General features: G+C 40.3%; 1 protein-coding gene across 13 annotated transcripts in view; it reads left to right on the top strand.

Moving 5' to 3' along the window:
• Positions 1-23,330, top strand: part of LOC114241750 (segmentation protein cap'n'collar) — a 144,954-nt gene that overhangs the window by 94,659 nt on the left and 26,965 nt on the right. The gene's annotated exons all lie outside the window — the stretch shown is intronic.

The raw sequence follows: 23,330 nt of genomic DNA, 5'->3' as shown, positions 1-23,330 counted from the left end.
TTTTTTGTATGGAAACTACCGACATCTTGTAGCGGATGCCCCTAAACTTATATGTTAAACACAGAATGTAAAGAAATAATAAATCATACAAGTCTTTATTTGTAATAGACAAATTGATTAAATTTTATCAATTTGTGGTTTCTGAAAACTTAGAAATACAAAATCTTTCAATAAAAATAAAATATAGGATAGGTAATATGTTACTGCCATCTACAGGAGCAATAAGAAACTAATCAAAGCGAAGCCATCTAGTGGCCGACGCCCGTAAACATTTTAGTTGAGTGCTTGTGTTGCTTATCTATAACTAATTTAAGTGTATTTAGATGGTTGGACGAGCTCACGGCCCACCTGATATTAATTGGTTACCGGAGCCCATGGACATCTACAACGTAAATGCCGCCACCCACCTCGAGATATGAGTTCTCAGGTCTCAGTATAGCTACAACGGCTACCTCGCCCTTCAAACCGAAACACGTTACTGCTTCACAAAATGTTCTACCACCAGTAATTACACAAATTCAACAAAGCCAACAGACAACCTGGTTTCTATTTAGCCCTTAAATAACAGATGGCGGCAACGGTAGGTTCATTCGGGTTATAATACGCTTTTTATAGTTTTTTACTGTCAATTAGGATATTATGTCCTTCTTCAAACGAGGCTTTTGAACAGTATTTAACTGTAGGCAGCGGCTTGGTTCTGCCCTTGGCATTGATGAAGTCCATGGGCGGTAACAACGGTCCACGGTAACAACTCACCATCGGGCTATATAACATCATGCTAAGACCAATGCAAGTGGAGCACCAATAAAGACTGTTTCAAAATCGGTATTTTTTTTTCCTTTAGAGAGCTTCCGCTGCGTGCGCTGTGGAAATGCTTAAAGTTTTGCTAAAATAATGTATGACGGAATTGTTCCCCTTTAAAAGTTCTAAAAAAAAGTCCACGACAGCATATTTCTATATTTTAAGGTTGGCTCACTATAAATCTTTTTTATGCTAACCAATTTTTTTTTCTAAATAAAGCTTATTTGTGAAGCTGTTTTTATAAAGAGGATATTAATCCATCCAATTATATTAATCTGTCCAAATAAACACGTTATTCGTTAAAATTATTTAGTTCCTTCTATGTAAATGAAGTCGCGGGTAAAATTTAGCGTTATCCCAAACTAACTTCCACACGGACGAAGTCGCGGGCCAAAGCTAGTAGTAAATTAATAAAAAAACACACGGACGTGTAATTTTTCGTATCTTTACGTATTTTTCCATACGCTTTGACTTAAGTGTCGTCTACAATTATAATAATTACCTTAGTGTACCTACCATTTTCGCGTCACAAGAACGCATTTACCTAAAGAATAATATGGTAATTATGGTCATTAAATCGTAACGATTGGAGTATTTTTAATAAGAATTCATTCGTTTAGTACGTATGTTTGTATATAACAAAGCTGTGTCTGGCTATATCGTAGGGTGAAAAGCTATTTAGTATAAGCGAAATTTCGCTTAACACGCGAGAGAGAGAGAGTATTCTTTATTGTACACCAAAAAACAAATAAACAGTGCGATACATTAAACACAAAAAAGTACAATTGGCGGTCTTATCGTTAAGAGCGATCTCTTCCAGACAACCATTAGGTGGACAAGAATCACGCGACATTTATCTTTGTAATTAAAGATCCGTTTTATTCGGTATCAGCATCAACAGTTCGATGTTTTTAATTGAACTTCAATTAAGTTTACCTCGTTCGAATAGCTGAAGAAGTTTTCTTTTTTTAATGATATTTTTTCCAAAATTTTTAACTTTAAAATCCTCTCCTGTAAATTTCCAAAAATGTCGCTTAGCCTTTGACCCCTCGATATATTGGAACCAGGCGAGGGGATAAGACGAATGGGATCTGAAGGAATCTACACTCAGCATTGTGGGGACTTGGGTTGAAATATAGAGGGGGTAATCCAAGTCCCAAAAAACATGTCGTATCGGGTTTTCCGATCCACTTTCGGTGCTTTTAGGGTCTCCAAGCACCGGTCATGGTTCTCGTCGAAATAGCAGAGCAATGTGGCGAAGATTTTGAAGTGTGCGACCCAGATAATAAGCACAAATTACTCTAATTACGGAACTTCTAAATGTTCTAAGCCGAGAACGAGGATCGGAACTAACTATACTGAGGCCTTAGACCTCATGTCTCAAGGTGGGTGGCGGCATTTACGTTGTAGATATCTATGGGCTGCAGTAACCACTTTACACCAGGTGGGCTGAGATCGTCCACAAACTTAAGCAACAAAAGACTGGTCGACCTGTCACCTGACAAGTAGGGGAGCTCACGCGGCTCAGCCTGAGAGATGCTGCTCTAATGCTGGTCCTAGCAAGAGCAGTGCTTCGCTGAACCACCTGATCGGAATCGCGACCCACTGAGAAGATCCGGTGAGAAACTCAGCGGGTTATGTCGGAGGGTTCGACGAGAACGATGACCGGAGTTAGTGGATCGGGAGGATCTGAAATGACGCCATTACCGAAGATAATGCTGTAAGGCCCTCGTGTTCTGTGCAGCTGTCGCAACAGCTTAACCTCAAACCTCACGTCTCAAGGCGCCGTAGTCATCACATAGGCCGTGAACCATGCACATATACAGGTTGACAAAAAAAAAATTTTTTTTTTTCGTCTATCCACTAATAAAACGATTTGTCAGTCCGTACGTCACGCAGGTGGTCCCCACCTGTTTACAAGTCATTTGTCAAAGACACGTCGAAACGACGCCACAGTGTTGCTGGTTTTTAGAAGTGACATAATTTTTTTTTTTGTAAATTTACGCTAAACCAATTGAAATATTTAGTAATCGCGAAGGCTCGACGAGATTTTGGGTCGTTTATTGGTAATCGCCTACCAGTGCCCATGGACCTCAACATACTAGGTCGTGTATTTAAGCGGATGTTTGCCTTCAAAACGCAATAACCTACTTATCTACAGCAGTTGAACTGTGGATTAATTGGGACGAAAAACTGTATACGCTTTTTTTTTCTTTTTTTTCGAAAGTCTGACGAGTGCCACTAAAACTCGCATTAGCGGTTAACCCAAAGTGTCTCTACAAGAGAATTAGAGGGACAATATAAACACGGCCCTTTGCTCGGCGGGCGAGTGAAAAAAAAATGTTACCTACGTACCTGTCAAGCTACTGTCAACGGACCATTTGTCAAGTGCTCGGGGATCACGGCGGTTGTCGCGATTTAAGGCAGACAGAGAGAGAGAGAGAGAGAGAGAGAGTGAGTGAGAGAGAGACACCAGAAACTAAACATACGGTTTGATGTCTCGTTACGAATCCTTTACAGTTCTACTTGTGGTATTGTGAGTCCGCGCGGGTAGGTAACACACTGTTTTAGCTATTTCTGCCGCGAAGCAGTAATGCGTTTCGGTTTGAATGGTGGGGAGGCCGTTGTACTGTAAAAATTGAGACCTTAGAACTATTATTTCAAGGTAGGTGACGGCATTAACGTTGTAGATGTCTACGGGCTCCGGTGACCACTTCACACCAGGCGGGTCGTGAACCAGTCCGTACATCTTAGCAATAGATAATGTAAAGTTGAAAAGCTAAGGTTGTCCTGGTGGAGAACGCAAAAGTAATCTCAATTTTGATTATTACTTGCGAAGATCAAAGAATATATTATTATGTATATTTTGATAGTCGTCATGGCCTAAAGGATAAGACGTCCGGTGCATTCGTATCGAGCGATGCACTGGTGTTCGAATCTCGCTGGCGGGTACCAATTTTTCTAATGAAATACGTACTCAACAAATGTTCACGATTGACTTCCACGGTGAAGGAATAACATCGTGCAATAAATATCAAACCCGCAAAATTATAATTTGCGTAATTACTGGTGGTAGGACCTGTTGTGAGTCGGCACGGGTAGGTACCACCGCCCCGTCTATTTCTGCCGTGAAGCAGTAATGCGTTTCGGTTTGAAGGGTGAGGCAGCCGTTGTGACTATGCTGAGACCTTAGAACTATATCTCAAGGTGTGTGGCGCATTTACGTTGTAGATGTCTATGGGCTCCAGTAACCACTTAACACCAGGTGGGCTGTGAGCTCGTCCACACATCTAAGCAATAAAAAAATAAAAAAAATAAAAAATAAAAATCATGGGAGTGTGAGGCTATTTTGTTTTACCAACATTTTTGTTAGTTTACAAAAGAGCCATTTAAAGTTTATAATTTGGTAAAAAATGTGATGGAATAGATATGTGATGAGACGAAATGAAAATGAGGTTGGTAAGAGAGTGTTAACTATGAATGTGTAAGAATATAGAGGAAGAGGTAGACTTAAGAAGAAACGGATGGATTGCGTGAAAGAGACTATATGTGTAATATGTGTTTCCGACACTTATAGAGAATATAGAGAAGGAGTGCAGAATGTTAATATTTTTGCTTAAATTATGCATTAAAAATACATTAAATCAATAAAAAAACGTTATAATAACTTATAAACTGGTTTTCGGCAAAAATGGGCGGCTTAAAACGCCAATAATTATTACGTTATTCCTTCATTATGGAAAAATTAGTATCCGCCTGCGGGATTCGAACCTTGGCAAAGTCGCGTCAATCGATACGAACGCACCGGCCGTCTTATCCTTTAGGCTGCTATTTGCACAATTAGTTCAACTGACAAGGCGTTGCCAGAATAGTGAATAAAAAAAAAGATGTGTGGTGTCGCGGGACACCGGATAGGAACGAAGTTCCTTATTATAAAAATATTAATTTTAAGTTCTATTCAAGGTATAAAGAAAATAATTATTCGGTTATACATTTTTTATTATGATTTTTTTATTGATAAAAAAAAATTACTTTACAAAGCTATCAACTTTATTTTATTCACAATGATTTATAAAAAATATATAATAATAATATACAAATAAACAGTTAAATTATTTTGATTTGACTTTTTGTTAATAAACGAGAAAAAAATTTTTATCTTGCATTAAAATTTGTAAATAAAAAAAATAAAAAAACAGCTATTTATATGAATAATAATAACCGTCATCACGTAGACTATATATTAGACATATATATATAGCCATCATACTAAGACTATACATAAAAATAATAAAAATCTTACGTTACGTACGTTTTCCCGGTTAGGGTACCGCTCCGCATCGTCCCATAAGGAACTTCGTTTCAAAAACTGCCGAAATTCCGGGAAAAATTAATATAAAAAGAAATTATTTCACCGAAAGCTATTCATTGGAATTGAATCGAATAATGTTCGTCAGACCGTACAACGATTATGTTAATAATTACTATTAAACTAATTACTATTTCATTGTTCTTTTCTGCATGAACTCTGCTGTGTGATTCGGTTTTTAAATCCATAATTAATATTCATATGTTGAGTACGGGATAGGGTTATTTCTTCGTCTTTTCTCTGCCTATTTGCTGGTAGTCTAAGGGACTATTCTAGTTATGGCCGGACGGGTAGGTGAGCTCGCGGGCTCGACTTGAGAGAATTTGCTAATACTAGCCCTAGCAAGAGCAGTGCTTCGTTGAATCTACCACCGGATCGGAATTGCAACCCAATGAGATGATCAACGAGAAACTCAGTGGGCTGTGTCTATGGGTTAAGTTACCCGTCGAAATATAAATCGTATTCCACATGATCAGGGCTTGGAATGCTTCGGAAGCACCGAGAAAGGATCGGGAGGATCCGAAAAGACGTGTCTATGACAACGGCAAATATTACGAGTGATATCGTCATAGGATATAAATGGATTGATTAAATTCAAATTTCAGACACAGCCCATTTATTTTTTCTCGCCGGATCTTCTTAGCGGGTCGCGTTTCCGATTCGGTGGTAGGTAGATTCTACGAAGCACTGCTCTTGCTAGGGTTCGTGTTAGCAACAACGTCAGGTTTGAGCCCCGTGAGCTCACCTACTCGCCCGGTGACGCTGATAAGGTCTGTCAAGACCATCAGCTTAAGTATAAAAAAAAAACCAGTACACAGGTTTTTTTTTTTTTTTTTTTTTTATTGCCTTTGTAGGCAGACAGGCATACGGCCCACCTGATGGTGAGTGGTTACCGTCGCCCATGGACTTCAGCAATGCCAGGGGCAGAGCCAAGCCGCTGCCTACCGCTTAATACTCTCCACAAGCCTCGTTTGAAGAAGGACATGTCATAGCGCTCGGGAAACACCGTGGAGGGGAGCTCATTCCATAGCCGGATGGTACGTGGCAAAAAAGATCTCTGGAAACGCACTGTGGATGACCGCAGTGGCTCCAGGTAGTATGGATGAACTCTACTCCGGTGGCGGGCGGTGCGATGGTAAAAACGAGATGCTGGTATCATCTCGAACAATTCCTCAGAGCACTCCCCATGGAACATACGGTATAAAATACAGAGGGAACCGAAGTCCCTCCGCAAACCCAGAGGCTCCAAACGATCCGAGAGAATGGGATTATCGACAATCCGAACGGCCCTCCTCTGTATGGAGTCAAATGGAAGAAGCTGGTATTTGGGAGCCCCGGCCCAGAGATGGGAGCAGTACTCCATGCGAGGCCGGACTTGTGCTTTATAAAGCAAAAGTCTTTGTCCAGGCGTGAAGTACCGCTTCGCTCTGTTGAGGACTCCCAGCATTTTGGACGCCAACTTGGCTTTGCCTTCCAAATGACTCCGAAACTGGACATCGCTCGAAATGTCGACCCCAAGTACCCCGATACTCTCGGAAGGTTGCAGGGATACTCCTTGGAATTGCGGCGCCATGACAAAGGGGTCCTTCTTCGCAGTGAACGCGCAAACTTGTGTCTTTATAGGGTTGAATTGAACCAAGTTCAATTCACCCCATTCGGAGACTTGCACCAGAGAGTTCTCCACTTCAGACACAAGTTTTGATCGTCTCTCTTGCACCACGCTCCGAGAGAGACTCTGATGGCCGATATATCGCGCATCCCCCGTGCTATCATCTGCATAGCAATGCATGCCATCAATAGACAGCATGTCATTGATATACAGGATGAAAAGCGTGGGGGAGAGCACCGAACCTTGTGGAACGCCAGCGTTAATGGTCATGGTATCAGAACAATCACCGTCCACAACGACCGTGATGTTCCGCCCATCCAAAAAGCTAGCGATCCACTTGCAGAGACCCAAAATCTATCCAACTAAAATTATTTACTAATAATTTAATTGTATATATCTATATATGTATACATAGTTCGCGACAATACCCGTCTAACACACAATAGGAATGTATTTAGATATCGAGAAGAAAGTTAGATGAAAAAAATAACGCGGTAGGTAACCCATGTCGCTGATCAGGTCGACTTTTGGATTTTATTGAAATAACTGTAGACTTATTTGCGGGTACGCAGTACGCACAGATATGTATTTATATATCTATACATATAAATAAAATTGGAGTGTCTGTTTGTAATATTGAATTAACCGCTTTTTACTATCTGCATATGAATATTATACGGTACATACACCAACATAATTTTTTTTACAATTTTTGTCTGTCTGTCTGTTTGTTCCGGCTAATCTCTGGAACGGCTGGACCGATTTTGACGAGACTTTCACTGATAGCTGATGATATAAGGAGTAACTTGGGCTACTTTTTTTAGACTAGCTTCGCCCCGCGTTGTCATCCGTGGGTAATATCGCGGGACTCAGTTATCAATAATAAAATTTAATGTTCTATATTTATATAAAGGTGAAATGCTATTTGGTTTAAACGACATTTATCTTTGTAATTAAAGGTCCGTTTTATTCCGAATCAGCATCAACAGTCCGATGCTTTTAATTGAACTTCAATTAAGTTTACCACATTCGCGTATAGCTAAAGTTTTTTTTTGTTATTTGACTTTTTCCATATTCCAAACTTTAAATGTCTCCTGTCAAATTACAATAACGTCGCTCAAACCAAATAGCTATTCACCCCTCGATATATTATACTAATAGTAGGACCTCTTGTGAGTCCGCACGGGTAGGTACCACCACCTTGCCTATTTCTGCTGTGAAGCAGTAAGGTGTTTCGGTTTAAAGGTTGTGCTGTAAACATTGAGACCTTAGAACTCATGTCTCAAGATGGTGGATCGATGCGGTCATTGAAGCTTAGTCATCTATATATTAATACGTGAAGCAAAAACTTTGTATCCCTTTTTACGAAAATTGCGCGGACGGAGGAGTATGAAATTTTCCACACTTATAGAGAATATAGAGAAGAAGTGCACAATGCTAATATTTTTTTTTAATAATGCAATAAGGATACATTAAATCAATAAAGAAAGCATTACACACACTGCATACCATGTATTTGACGCACACACGCATGCATACTATTTATTGTCAAACTTTTGTTCTTGACGTCTGTTGTCAAATTGAGAATAGATTAAATATTGTTTGTCTTTGTTAATATTTTTTATAGAGTAGTCTTGGCGAAATTTGTGATTATAGAAGTATAAAATACAATCATAACAGTGTACAAACTTACAATTCCAATTAATTATAGTCGAATTTCGACTACTGCGGGACCTCTAGTTTCTGTAAATGTCCGATGTTTAAGCTGGTCCGCGACACAATGACTTCGGTTCGCAGTTGAATAGAACGTGATTGACCTATAGTTCGCAGCTCCGACCCGTGCCTAGGCAAGATGGAAAGAGCGAATCATTATTGTACTGTCACCCGGCGACTTTTACTGGTGGTAGGACGTCTTGTGAGTCCACGCGGGTAGGTACCACTGCCCTGCCTATTTCTGCCGTGAAGCAGCAATGCGTTTCGGCTTGAAGGGTGGGGCAGCCGTTGTGACTATACTGAGAACTTAGAACTTATATCTCAAGGTGGGTGGCGCATTTACGTTGTAGATGTCTATGGGCTCCAGTAACCACTTAACACCAGATGGGCTGTGAGCTCGTCCACTCATCTAAGCAATAAAATTCCATGTACCGGGACTGCTGTTGTCCACGGACAACATACTCCACGCATTCGGTCATCGTCTGTAACGGTGTACGAAAGCTGCTTTGTGTTGTGCTTTACACGCGATAGTGAAAGCTCTCGGATGCTCTGCGCAAAGCTAACGGGAAAAGTCGTTTGCAATTATGCCTTATTAATGGAGATTCAACCTTTAATGCTATAGCTTAGGAGGCATTCGCGTGATTTCTACAAGCTTCACTTAATATCGGGCGGGCTGTGAGCTCGTTCGCTCCTATATTCACTCAGGATACCTTTAAAAATAATTATAATTTAAGCGCGATTCTTTAAGTACAGTGGAATATAGTGTAGGAGCTTTGAATGAGCACGCCTACGTTACAGCTATATACGTTAATAGTTTAGGAGCTATGAGAGAATAGGTTTTTTTTTGCAGTACAAATTGCAGGTAGAATTATAGGTAATCTATATACATATTAATAAGTGGACTTTTTGGCGGGAACGCGAGGAGTGAAGTTATTTTGTCTATTTAGTGTTTCTTCGGGTTTAAATGTGTAATAACGGTGATTTATTAACTGTTTAATATCTGTGAAAGTGCACATATGTGGGAAAATGAAACAAAGCCGCTGAACGTAACTTCTCGGGATCCTCCAAAAAGTCCACTGAAAAAATCTTAGTAAAATGACCACCATTTTACTGAGATTATAATATATTTCAACCCATTTCATCGCATTTCATTTCATTTAATTTCATCCCAGTTGATTAGTGTCTCAAATTAATCATCTTCATTTCATTTCACTCCATATTATCATTTTTCATAAAAATATGAATAATTTAAATTAAAATAAGACATGACTTAAAGGTCTCGGTTACCAGGTCATAAAATATCTTAATAAATGAAGTATGAAATTTTCCACACTTATAGAGAATATAGAGAAGAAGTGCACAATGCTAATTTTTTTTTTAAATAATGCAATCCTCCTCCTCGAGTCGCGCTCCTCATGTCTAAGGGTCGTGACCACCATCACCCATGAGCTTCAATCTTAGGATCTTTTTCCACTTTCCCCTGTCCACGGCGTCATGCAGCGCGCTGTACACTGTACTGTCCAAAGCGGTGCGGATCTGATCGGACCAACGAGTCGGGTTGCGGCCTCTAGATCTGTTGCCTTCAACTTTCCCTGTGATCATAAGTTTTTCCAGGCTATCGCCGTCTTTCCTCGCAATGTGACCAAAATATTCGAGGATCCGCTTCAGACATACAGTAGACAGTCTGATTTTGATGTCCAGTTGCTTCAATATCAACACGTTAGTCCGGAAGACTGTCCACGGAATTCTTAGCATGCGTCTCCAACACCACATTTCGAAATAATATTATAATAATATATAATATAATATAATAATAATAATAATATATAAATAATGCAATAAGGATACATTAAATCAATAAAGAAAACATTACACACACTACATACCATGTATTTAACGCACACAAGCATGCATACTATTTATTGTCAAACTTTTGTTCTTGACGTCTGTTGTCAAATTGAGAATAGATTAAATATTGTTTGTCTTTATTAATATTTTTTTATAGTGTAGTCTTGGCGAAATTTGTAATTATAGAAGTATAAAATACAATCATAATAGTGTACAAACTTACAGTTCCGATTAATTATAGTCGAATCTCGACTACTGCGGGGTCACTAGTTTGGAAAAAATATCCAATAGGTACCAAATAATTTTTTTTTTAACTATCGATGAATGCGGTAAGGACAATTGAAGTTCAATTAAAAACATCGGACTGTTGGTGCTGATAACAAATAAAACGGACCTTTAATTACAAAGATAAATGTCGCGTGGTGGGTGAAATGTCGCTTAAACCAAATAGCCTTTCATCCCTCGATATATATATTTTTATAGAAAAACAAACAAACGTGTGGCACTCGGGAACTGCCGCGGTAAAACTATTGCATAGCATTTTTATCAACTTATGCAATTATAATTAGACAATGATAATTTAATATTAAAACAATAATAAAACAAGACCACGCTATATTAAACATTAATAAAAGCAAAACATTAACTGTCCCCTTCACACTCATAAGCTAGACCGCGCGAGAGAGAGATGGGCAGACTTTTCATGATGCTAATGCAGTGTGACGTCACGCCACACGCTTTTTCACAAACACTACACAAGCGCAACGTGTGAATGTGTTGAACGCGAGCTACATAGTAGGCGTAGCGGGAGTGTCAGGTTATTTTCGTTACGGAATTTCTTGATTCAGTCGCCGCGCTCAAAATCCGTGATAAAATCTATGCAATAGCTTAAAAACAAAAGAAGGTAAGTTAAGTCAATCCATTCGCCTTAGTAACAGAAATCGACATAATTACTTCAGTGCGCCGCGTAGGACACCGGTGGCCTACACGGCTATCAAAGGGTTCAATACTTTTATATACCAGTTTGCTTAGTGCGTGATTGTTAACGTTCTCGATAGCGTAAAAGTTAACTCGAATTTGTATGGAGCTGGAACGTTTGCCGCTAGGGGCGCTGTTCCAACTCCATACAAACTTGAGTTAACTTTTACGCTATCGAGAACGTTAAAAAACTCGCACTTGGCACACCGCACACGCGTCTTTATCCCGTTTTTAATTCAAATAAATTGTCTTTTTGTATTTTTAACGGTGAATATGACGAGAAAAAAAAATGGCGCTGTCAATCGCAGATACCGACTGACTTATACAATGAAAATTGAAAATATTATATCAATCACATTCGCCTAGCATTACACTATGAATAGAATAGAAATTCCGGGTTTGCCAAAACGGACAGACCTAAAAGAAACATAAGTGCGGAGTAAAATAAACTGTAAGCACTTGGTAATAAAAGCTAAATTAGTGTAATACAAAAGCGAAATATACGACCACGCGGCTATCGATGCAACGAATCGCCCGTAAATCGTGTTGAATAGGAAAATGACATTAAAATCGTGAGCGTAATGGTCATATTCCTATCACTGATTGAATGTTATGACCTTACGTATTTGTATCTATAGATTTGATTTGTACGTTTTCTAATTATGGCAGAGCTGTGTGAACTATCGTCTCGTTCTCGATTTGAAATTCGAAAAGAGAATGTATTTATTCCTTATTATTATTTTTAAATTAATAGAAGATGCTTTGATTGAAGACGAAAAATCTGAAACATGGTAGGAAAAGAATTCGAATTTCGAATTTGATAGTTTTTTTTTTTAATTCTCATTTCGAATTTAAACTTTCGTCCGCATGATTGATCTTTAATGGTACAATGATTTATTTTTAAATTTGGATTCTCTTCATGATTCGTATTTCTTAAAAGGATTAGTTTATTGTTTTTTTTTTGTTTTAATAAATTCTCTAATGATAAATAAAATATTTGAACCGTTGTAAATATGAATACTATAATAATAATTTTCTTTTGTTTTTTAATTTACCAATATATACTTCGTTGGGAATATCCGAGTTTTTGCGTCACGAAACTTAAGGGAAGACTTGGAGAGCTTTGGAATGAAGGGTATGATTCGCGTTAGTAAGGCCAGTATTGAGGTATCTACGCGTCCGCCTGGGAGTGCGATTTGGGGAGTGCTGACGACGCTGATGATCAGAACCGGTTCAGGGGCTCTTGGCCGTTTTCTATACAATGATCAAGAAAAACATTTTTTTTACGGGATAGCGTCTTATGAATCGATGTTTTTTCTCCTTCCTATGCTGATAGACTTGAGAGGGTATATCAGCGTAACCGGACGAGTAGGTGAGCTCACGGGGCTTAAACCTGACGTTGTTGCTAATACGAACCCTAACAAGAGCAGTGCTTCGCTGAATCTATCAGCGGATCGGAAACGCGACCCACTGAGAAGATCCGGCGAGAAACTCAGTGGGTTGTGTCTGTGGGTTAATTTACTCGTCGAGCCCTTCGTCGCAAGCGACGGGTTCCACGAGAACGATGACTGGGTAAATCGATGAACACCCTATGCACGCACGTAAAAGTGTCACGTTCCGCCTGAGTGTGGAAGCGAGAGCGCGGAACAAACGATAGAGAGGCACGATCGGCTTGTGACACATTCGTCTCTCTTCTCGCGTGACGTCAGAGCTCGAATAGGTCCGCAGCTGACGTCATCACGTCAAACTACCGTACGTAAACCGATTTTTTTCTTTCTTTCAAAACAACCTTAATAAATTTACAGTGCGCGCCATCCCTAACGGTGTGGGGGCTTTTGAAGAAAGTCAACGGGCGACTCTCGAAGCCTCGTTTACAGACTTACCGTTAGGAAATGACTGCAGAGCGCTGTTACAAGCATCACTCCGGCGATTTCACACCGATGTATTATATACGCTAGAGGGAGAGCGCGACTTTGCTCGTTTCCATATAAAAAAAAAATTGTAGAAATTAAAGGCGGTTTTGGTTGGTTTAAGCGACATTTTTTGCAAAATCACACAGGAGAACGATTTAAAAACTCTAAATTAGAATAAAATTCATAAACAAAAAAAAATTAGCTATTTGAATGTAGTACCCTGTTGATGCTGATACCGAATAAAACGGACCTTTAATTACAAAAATAAATGTCGCGTGTTAAGCGAAATGTCGCTCAAACCCTATAGCCTTTTAGCCTTTTAGACTCCAAGATACAATAATATCATAACTTCGCCTTAATATGTTAATCAGTATAGAAAAGATAAATATAAAAAATAATCTTAATTAATTTGTTTATTCAGACAGACACAATTCGAAATATTAGTAAAATATATAATAAATAAGGCAATCGCGCGCAATATGCGCCTAAGCTAACCGCACGTTAGACGAATGTCGTCCCAAATCTCCGCATCAACGAAATCCGGTCGAAAATCTCAAAAAAAGAATTTAAATTTGTTCTTCAGATACTTCAACGCACAAACAGCCATGATCGCTTCGATGCTGTGTGCGTGTATGTGTGTATAATCGTTTTTTTTTTTTTTTTCATTATTGCGCCAACGGTACAGTACAGTACCTCTCTCGGACAGTCGCGTCGGACCAGCGCCGGAAGCGCTCGCCCGACTAACGAAGTAGGTACAGTCGCACGCAAAAACATGAAGGCGAAGCGCGCGCGAACCGTCTACGCGACATTCCGAAAGAATAATATTTCAAAAATCGAACGCCCTTTTCGGCTAAACGAATAAAAGCATCGAGAGTGGAATTATTATAATTTTTTTTTAATTTTCAAATTTCGAATTATGCGTCCTCGCGATTTGAGTTCGTCGCGCAAATTCGAATATAAGTTTTTTTTTTGGTTATGTTGTTTTTTTTTAAATTCAACTATGTGACTGTTTTTTTTTTGTTTTAATTCGGCAAAGACGTACGTACGGATTGTTCGAAAGAAAAATGTGATTGAATAATGTGACTTTTTAAAAAAAAATTAATACTAAAAACCGTTAGGTACCTGATTTAGTAAACTCGTGCAATATTAACCACGTCAGTGGACAGTCTGATTATAAGTGCAATATTTTTAGTTAGTTTTTAGTTACTCTACTATTTATTTGATATATCTTTAAATTAGTTTGTGATTATGGATTTACACGAATATCAGGTGAGTGTTTGATAGTAAATTAATTCCCACTAACAGCCGCTACGAGTGATCATTTTTGCCACGTCCAAAATGACCTGAATAAGATCCTGTTGCACGAGCTTTACGTCATGAAACAAAGCTCTAAAATAGTCCACAGGGTGGACAGGTTTTCTGCCCTTTGCAATTACACTAATGAAGTGGCAGACTAATTTTGAAAATGACAGCTGTCAAATCTTACACATGTCAAAATTGAATCAGATCGGCCTCCGAACAAAGTCTTAGACGTGTATAGGCCGCCACATCGAGCTACCCGCCTTGGGGTAAACGAAATGAAAATTCTTACGTCAATTTTGTATAATGGCCGTCTTCGAACTGGTATGCTTTGGGTATGGCGTGCTGGCTGTTCAGGCCGCGAAGCCATCACGCGCTACGATTGCATTGAGTTTTTTGAGCCATACAAAATTAAATGGTTTTTTTATTTTTTATCATATCCCACAATGGTTTTCCTAGCACTGTGGCATGTTCGTCGATGCTTACCCACTGAGTTTCTCGCCGGATCTTCTCAGCGGGTCGCGTTTTCGATCCGGCGCTAAATTCAGCGAAGTACTGCCCCTGCTAGAGCCAGTGTTAGCAACGTCCTCAGGTTAGAACCTCGTGAGGTCACCTACTCGCTTGGTTATATTGGCATAGCCCTCTAAGTCCACCAGCTTAACAAAAAACAAAATGTCAATGCTTAAGAATGGATTGACAAGAACTAAGTTAGAGAGGGTTGATTAAGAAGCATTATTAGATACTATAACATGGCGCTTTTTGGCTCGAACGCGAACAGCGAAGTTGTTTGAATTGTTTGTCAATTTAGTATATGGCTTATTAACGGCTTAATGTCCGTGCTTAGTGCACGAGTGTGGGGGAATTACCGCGCTGGAGGAAGCTTTACGGGTTCTCCCAAAAATCCCACCGAAAAGTTTCTGTAAATAACCATCACATAACTGAAACTTACTTACTGGTGGTAGGACCTCTTGTGAGTCCGCACGGGTATGTACCACCGCCCTGCCTATTTCTGCCGTGAAGCACTAATGCGTTTCGGTTTGAAGGACGGGGCAGCCGTTGTAACTATACTGAGACTTTAGAACTCATATCTCAAGGTGGGTGGCGCATTTACGTTGTAGATGTCTATGGGCTTTAGTAATCACTTAACACCAGGTGGGCTGTGAGCTCGTCCATCTATTTATTATTTATTTATTTATTCCATTCAATACAAAGTCGGCTTACAGTTTGCACCAAAACGCCTGACTCGAACACAAAAAACATTATTAATATTATTAAGTACTATTATTACGCTAAAAATATCATTATTTTGAAAAAAAGTATTCCCCAACTATTGGCAAACACGTCAGCGTCCTGGATTTCCGACAGAAATTGGCTTAGCAGCGCAATTGTCCTGGCCATAGGACAGTTCCTAGCTCTACGGGTCCTCAGCCCCGCCAACGCCGCGAATAAGTGGTGGTGGCGGCGCACCATTGCCCGCGCATACTGTTGCGGAACTATTATGAGAGCTTGGCCATAATCGTCACGCTGGGTATGCGGGTTGGCGATCGCAGGGCGCTGCTAATCGCGCTGATGGTTTTACTGCCGTCATCAATCTGTTGCATTGCAGAACGCGCAACGTGCCATACATATAGGGACGGATCTTCATTTTCATCTCTTGGTCTCGGCGACAAATATTCAAATCGGTTTCCTATTACGCGGAGGCCATTGTTGGTATCCGGCCCCACGACCTTGAGACGGCAGGCTCGTCAAAGTATCTGTCTCTGTTTTAATTTCATGTCATTATACTATTAGTTTCGTTTGGTCTTTTTTGTTGCTTCGTTGATAAGTGTCATTACGCCGCTTCGCGTTCGATCTAGGGAGCCTTTGTGGATGTCCAGAAGTGGAAGGTGATATGCGAATATCGACCTTATTGCACAGTAATAGTGTAAACTCAGTGGGGTAGTGAATGAGGGGGCAAGAAGGGACATCATGCCCCGGCGCTACTCACAAAGGGGGGACAGTAGGTCCGCAAAACAAAAAATTGATGGATAATTAATATGTATTTTTTTATACTTGACTAGCTGACTTGGCAGACTTCGTAGTGCCTCAATCGATGAATAAAAGACCTAAACTTTTGTATAAAATAAACTTAAAACAAACAAAAGGAATCCGTCCGACGGGGGACACATCAAAGGAAAAACAAAATTGTTATTTTTATTTAATTCCGAGCATTTTTATTCATTTTCTACCTTTTAAACCTTCTCTGGACTTTCAAAAATAATTCAAGACCAAAATTAGCCAAATCGGTCCAGCCGTTCTCGAGTATTAGCAAGACTAACGAACGGCAATTCATTTTTATACATACTAGCGGTCGCCCGGTAGTCGAAACTCGACTATAATTTTTAATTTAAATTATAAGTTTGAACATTATTATGGTTCTATTGTCAAAGACCTATAATCACAGATTTCGCCAAGGCTACACCATAGACAAATAATATTAAAGAAAAACAATATTAATCTATTCTCAACTTGACCACAGACTTTAACAATAAACAAAATAGTAGGTATGCGTGTGTGTGTGTCAAATACATTTTAGTGTGCGTAATGTTTTCTTTATTGGTTTAATGTATTTTTTATGAATTATTTTAAAAAAATATTAGCGTTGTGCACTCCTTCTCTATATTTTCTATAAGAGTGGGAAATTTCATACTCCTCTGTCCGCGAAATTTTCGTAAAAAGGGATACAAAGTTTTTGCTTCACGTATTAATATATAGATAGAATAGATAAGATAATTCTTTTCTGGAAAATATAGTTTAATTTTAGTACCAGTGTAATTTTATGCAAGCTGTAGGTTTACGACGAAAGGAAAGATCTTCCACCGAGCTGGTTAAATATTACTCGGTAGACCGAACGTCCGAATGTGGTTTTTTTTTTGTGCCTACCTACGCTGATAGCTTTGAGAGGCTATTTCAGCTTCTCCTTGACGTGTAGGCGAGCTCACGGGCTCAACCTGAGAAAATTCGCTAAGGCGAGCCCTAGCAAGAGCAGTGCTTCGCTGAATCTAAGAAGGTCCTGCTATAAACTTAGTGGGTCACATAGATAAATAGATAGAGGACTAATGAAAGCGCGTTAAGATAGACTTTTTAAAATGGTGCGCGTGAAAGCAGCGATACTTCTTTTGCAGTGTGTAGTATTGTGGTTTTCATCCATAAATCAAGTTTCTCTTGTAACAGGGAATGCTGTGTATAAGAGAAACGATCTAGCTCGCTTTGTCCTCTCCCTCTCTCCACGATCGAGTGGTTTGCGAGACGCTCTGTCTATTCTCTCACTCTCGCTCTTCACAAATCGTATCTTTTCTCTCTAGCCGTAACGAATCTGTCGCAAGTTTAATTTTACTCTTTCACTTCATCAGATTCACTTCATTCGAAGAGATTTTTTTGAAATATGTACTAAACAAAAGTTCACGATTGACTTCCACGGTGAATTAATAACATAACGTGTATTAAAAAAATCAAACCCGCAAAATTATAATTTGCGTAATTATTGGTGCTAGGACCTCTTGTGAGTCCGCACGGGTAGGTACCACCGCCCTATTTTCTGCTGTGAAGCAGTAATGCGTTTCGGTTTGTAACTACACTTGAGACCTTAGAACTTATATCTCAACGTGGGTGGCGCATCTACGTTATAGATATCCATGGGCTCCAGTAACCACTTAACACCAGGTTCGTCCACCCATCAAAGCAAGAAAAAAAAACCTTCAATAAGCCCCTTGTTCACTAGTGGTTGTGTGTCGTTACACAAAAGCCCTCCAGTCTTCAATAGAGTACAACGTGGAACCTTGAAAAGTCTCAAGGTGCCTCAGAATTGCGGTGTTGCCGCCTCCGCGTATGGCTATTTCCAACACGCGATCGGCACTCCGTAATCGAGACCACGTGGAGATAATTGCGCGTCACGCGAGGACCGTGCCTCGAGCTGTGTGCTTAGTGCGAGTTTTTTAACGTACTCGATAGCGTAAAAGTTAACTCTAATTTGTATGGAGCTGGAACGTTTGCCGCTAGGCACACTGTCCCAACTGCATACAAATGTGAGTTAACTTTTAGGTTGTCGAGAGCGTAAAAAAACTCGCACTAAGCACACTGCCTGTCACGACTGGGCGACAGACGCGAAAACGTTCGAATTAACTTAATGCCGTATAGGATGTTTAATTGAGGCGGTCAGTGCCAAAAGTGGCCTAGCCCTTCATATTCGTATTTATATACTGAAATTTATTCAAAACATAACAAGTTTTGAAGGTGATTGCATTCAGCAGAGATGCGATGGATGTGTGGAGTGACGAGAATGGATAGAATACGGAATGAATATGTTAGAGTTAGTCTGAAAGTGGCACCTGTGACAGAGAAGCTGAGAAGTGCGCGTTTGGGACGGTATGGACTTGTGATGAGACTAAATGAAAATGAGGTTGGTAAGAGAGTGATAACTATGAATGTGGAAGGATATAGAGGAAGAGGTAGACTTAAGAACAAATTGATGGATTGCGTGAAAGACGATATGGGTAAGAGGGGAGTGAGCGAAGAAATTATATAAGATAGAGGAGTATGGAAGGAGAAAACATGTTGCGCCGACCTCAGGTGACTGGGAGAAGGGCAGGACAATGATGATGATAAAATCCCCAGCTTCACCCATAGATAACAGATCTTTAGTTATATAATAGTTAAATGTCTTAACTTTAACAACATATAAGTTTAGGGGCAACCGCTACAAGATGTCGCTAGTTTCCATACAAAAAAAAATGTCTTAAAGTATCGCAGTTTCAGGTCCCTGATATTTATCTATATACCTACTATAAGTGTGGGAAATTTCATACTCCTCCGTCCACGCAATTTTCGTAAAAAGCCGGTACAAAGTTTTTGCTTCGCGTATTAATTTAAAGATTACATACTTACTTTCACACGTTTTATCAAAATTATCTCAGTTACGTTTAGTCGGTAGCATCCTCAAACAGAGACGCATTTATGGCGGACCATAAAAACATTAAACGCGATTGCGTTCGAAGATGCTCGTCGATTTGTCTAAAATGTGCCGAAATTCGGGCTATTGCCGCTGTTAATGACAAGCCAATAAGTCGTGCTTTACGAGAGAAGCGCGAACAGCGAAGTTGTGTGTGAATTGTTTTATTGTTTGTCAGGTTAGTGTTTGTTGAGGTTTGAGCGTGTAGTAACCGGTGGCTTATTAACGGTATAGCGTCCGTGTTTAGTGCATGAGTGTGGGTTTAGGGGTATACGGTGGTAGGACTGGTGGTAGGACGTCTTGTGAGTCCGCACGGGTAGGGACCATTGCCCTGCATATTACTGCCGTGAAGCAGTAACGCGTTTCGGTCTGAAGTGCGGGGCAGCCATTGTACTGTGAAAACTGAGACTTAGAACTCATGTCTCAAGGTGGGTGGCGACATTGTATATGGGCTCTGGTAACAGCTTAACACCAGGCCGTGATCTCGTCTACCAATCAAAGCAATAGAAAATAAATAAAAAATACGACAAAGGGAAGGTCTTCTCAGCTGAGAGAAACATTGAGTACACCAATCACGTTTGTTGTCTTAGAACAATTTAGAAATCTTCTCTTAACGTCAGCAAACGAAAACGAATGACAGTTCTTAGGACGGAGGCACCGCTCTTCAAGAAGGCTGGTTGGTAAGTGTGATGGCGTCTACGCGCCTCCATCGGCTAGACTCTCACCCGTATCTTTAGTCGTTTACACGAGCTTAACTCGACTCGACTCAACCTCCAACACGCGTTTTGGTATGATTAGTCGTAAAAATAAACTCCACTCAAACGTCCTTGGAAAAAATTCCTAACCGGAGTGAAGTGACCGAACTGTCAAGTTAAGGTACGTCGCGACGTACCTTGAACGTTCCTCAAGGCTGGTTTTCTATCGATGTCCAAATAGTATGTGGACCGCAAATGGAAATATATGATATTGTTGTGCAATGGCCTGGATCTGTGCATGATTCGCGCATATTTTGATAATTTAAGTTTGATAATATTTATTAATAAAGTAAATAGTTCGAGGTTAGACATTTGAAACTCTTTATTTTATTTACCTACATAAGAGTCATATTTTGCTTACTACCTGATAAATAAAGTCAATGCGATTATAAGTTTTATTTATATAATAATAAACTGGTGGTTGTGGAAAAGCACTTCAACAACACGATGCAACCAAAATCACACAAAAGCGGCGAATAAAAATACAAAGCCGGATCCGAAATCTAAAATAATAATAGGTTAGAAAATAAATAATACACTTTCAGATTTACCGCACGCACACATATTTACGGATAACTCAGCAATCAAAACATCAAACAAGTTCATCTAGTGTCAAACAGACAGCGGCAGCTTGACTTTGACATTAAACAATGACCATAGACTACAGAACTCTATGGGTTTGATGCTAGCTTGATCAAATTTTCATCATTATTACCTCACTCGAGGACTGTTGAGGAATATTGTAATGGTCGACTAAAAATACCAAACTCGAGTAAGTTTGGAGGGAATTCTCGAGCATCATCGGATGAGTTAAGAGTGGAGGACTATTTTACGAAACGTCTAAAGATACGGGCATCTGTCGTGGCACAAACTTAGTCAAGTTCCGACGATACCGCAATCGTGCTGCCATCTCTCGGGAATCGTGCTGCATTTCGTTTAGCTACCAAACTGATGACCGTCTCCGACATACCATATTAGTTTTATTTTTTGTTTTCAAACTCAAGTCCGTCTCTCGTGACTCGCGTGCCCGTAAGCAAACACAGCCATATGGAGCAGTCATGTTTGTCGTCATACAAGTGGACGACCAACATTCGATCCGTCCGTATTCCACTGGAGAACTGTTACAAGAGACACTTGTCTGCGCTCGGTTTTTTGTTGGTACTCCTCATTTTGGGCGACTTTCGCGCGAACTGTTACACTTGATGTCGGTTCGTTGACTTAGATTTCTTTTTTTTTTTTACTACCTAAACTGATAGCCTTGAGAGGCTATTTCAGCGTAACCTTAACTAGTAGGTAGGAGCTCACGGGGCTCAAACCTGAGGACGTTGCTAACACGAACCCTAGCAAGAGCAGTGCTTCGCAGAATCTACCACCGGATCGGAAACGCGACCTACTGAGAAGATCCGGTGAGAAACTCAGTGGTTTAATTTACTCGTCGAGCCCTTCGTCGCGAGCGACGGGTTCGACGAGGACGATGACCGGTTTTTGACTTAGAATGGTGCCCGCGATCTTTTATAATGATTTGTGTGAAAGAAAAAAGTGGGCGCTCAGAAAAGCGGGTGCCATTCTAGACGACTCTTCATTTACACCACGAAGACTTAACACAGAATCGATCGGTTCGTCTACCGAAGATTTCAGAACGCTCTAGAACGTTCTGGAAAGTGGATGCGTCGTGAGGAAACGCTGCGTGTCTCTAACGTATCGGTAGCGTTAACGCGAATAGCGAATTAACAGCGTTACGCGATTTTTAACGTTTAAAACAATAATTTCTCCGTTAAATAGCGTCGTTCTGTCGTGAACGATAAAAAAATACAAAAAAAACAAACACAGAACTAATATTTAGTTTGGATGGCGCGAAAGGTGCCATGTTTGTTCTGTAATTTCGCGCCAACGTTCGAAGCTGTCTATGGTTTTATAGGTTTTCGAATGTCATTGAGCCAGCGACGATTGGGCGCTGAGGAGTAAGACGGATAATGGAGCAGAACTCACTGGTTCCACGTTGCCCTAAGCACGTCATCACGGATCATCTCGATCCACTAACGGTGCTTTTAGGTACCTCAAGCACCGATCACCGTCCTTGTCGAACCCGTCCCTTGCGACGAAAGGCTCGACGAGTGAATTAACCCATAGACACGGTCCACTGAGCTTCTCGCTGGATCTTCTCATTGGGTCGCGTTTCCGATCCGGTAGTAGATTCTGCGAAGCACTGCTCTTGTTAGGGCCAGTGTTAGCAACACTCCCGGTTTGAGCCCCGTGTGCTCACTTACACGTTAAGGAGAAGCTGATATAACCTCTCAAGGCTATCAGCATAGGTAGGAAAAAAAAGAACTTACCGGTCACCGTCCTCGTCGAACTCATCGACTAGAAAGAGTTCGACGTGTGAACTAGCCACACACTTAGATAGGATGTTCTCAGCGGATCGCGATTCCGATTCGGCAGTAGATTCAGCCCTGCTCTTGCTAGGACCAGTTTCAATTCTCTCAAGTTGAGCCCGTGAGCTCAACTACCCGTTTGAAGTTGGAATAGCCCCTTAGGCTACCAACAATTAGGTAGGGAGAAAAAAGAGCAGCAGTATGAAAGGTAGAGCAGTTGGGAGCCTTTCCCGACTTTAAATGAGAAAGAAATGAGAATAATTGTGTCATGTGTCAATAATTAAAGTCGAATTGTCGACTGAAAACAAAGTTACAATTTTCGCAAAGCGCCCATGCGTTCCAGATGGAACAGCTGCTGTTCAATACCAGTTGAGACTTCGAGATCATGTCCAAATTAGAAATTCACGTCCTGATATCACTACTGGTTAGGACCTCTTGGGAGTCCACACGGGTAGGTACCACCACCCCGCCTATTTCCGCCGTGAAGCAGTAATGCGTTTCGGTTCGTAAGGTGGAGTAGCCGTTGTAATTATACTGAGACCTTAGAACTTATATCTCGAGGTGGGTGGCGCCTTTACGTTGTGGATGTCTATGGGCTCCAGTAACCACTTAACACCAGGTGGGCTGTGAGATCGTCCACCCATCTAAGCAATAAAATATATATATATATATATATATATCGAAGG

The sequence above is a fragment of the Bombyx mandarina genome, chromosome 11, assembly GCF_030267445.1.
Source record: "Bombyx mandarina strain Sakado chromosome 11, ASM3026744v2".
Classification (NCBI taxonomy): Eukaryota; Metazoa; Arthropoda; class Insecta; order Lepidoptera; family Bombycidae; genus Bombyx; species Bombyx mandarina.
Note: the sequence above shows the minus strand (reverse complement) of the source record. Positions and strands in the feature narration are given on the sequence as shown.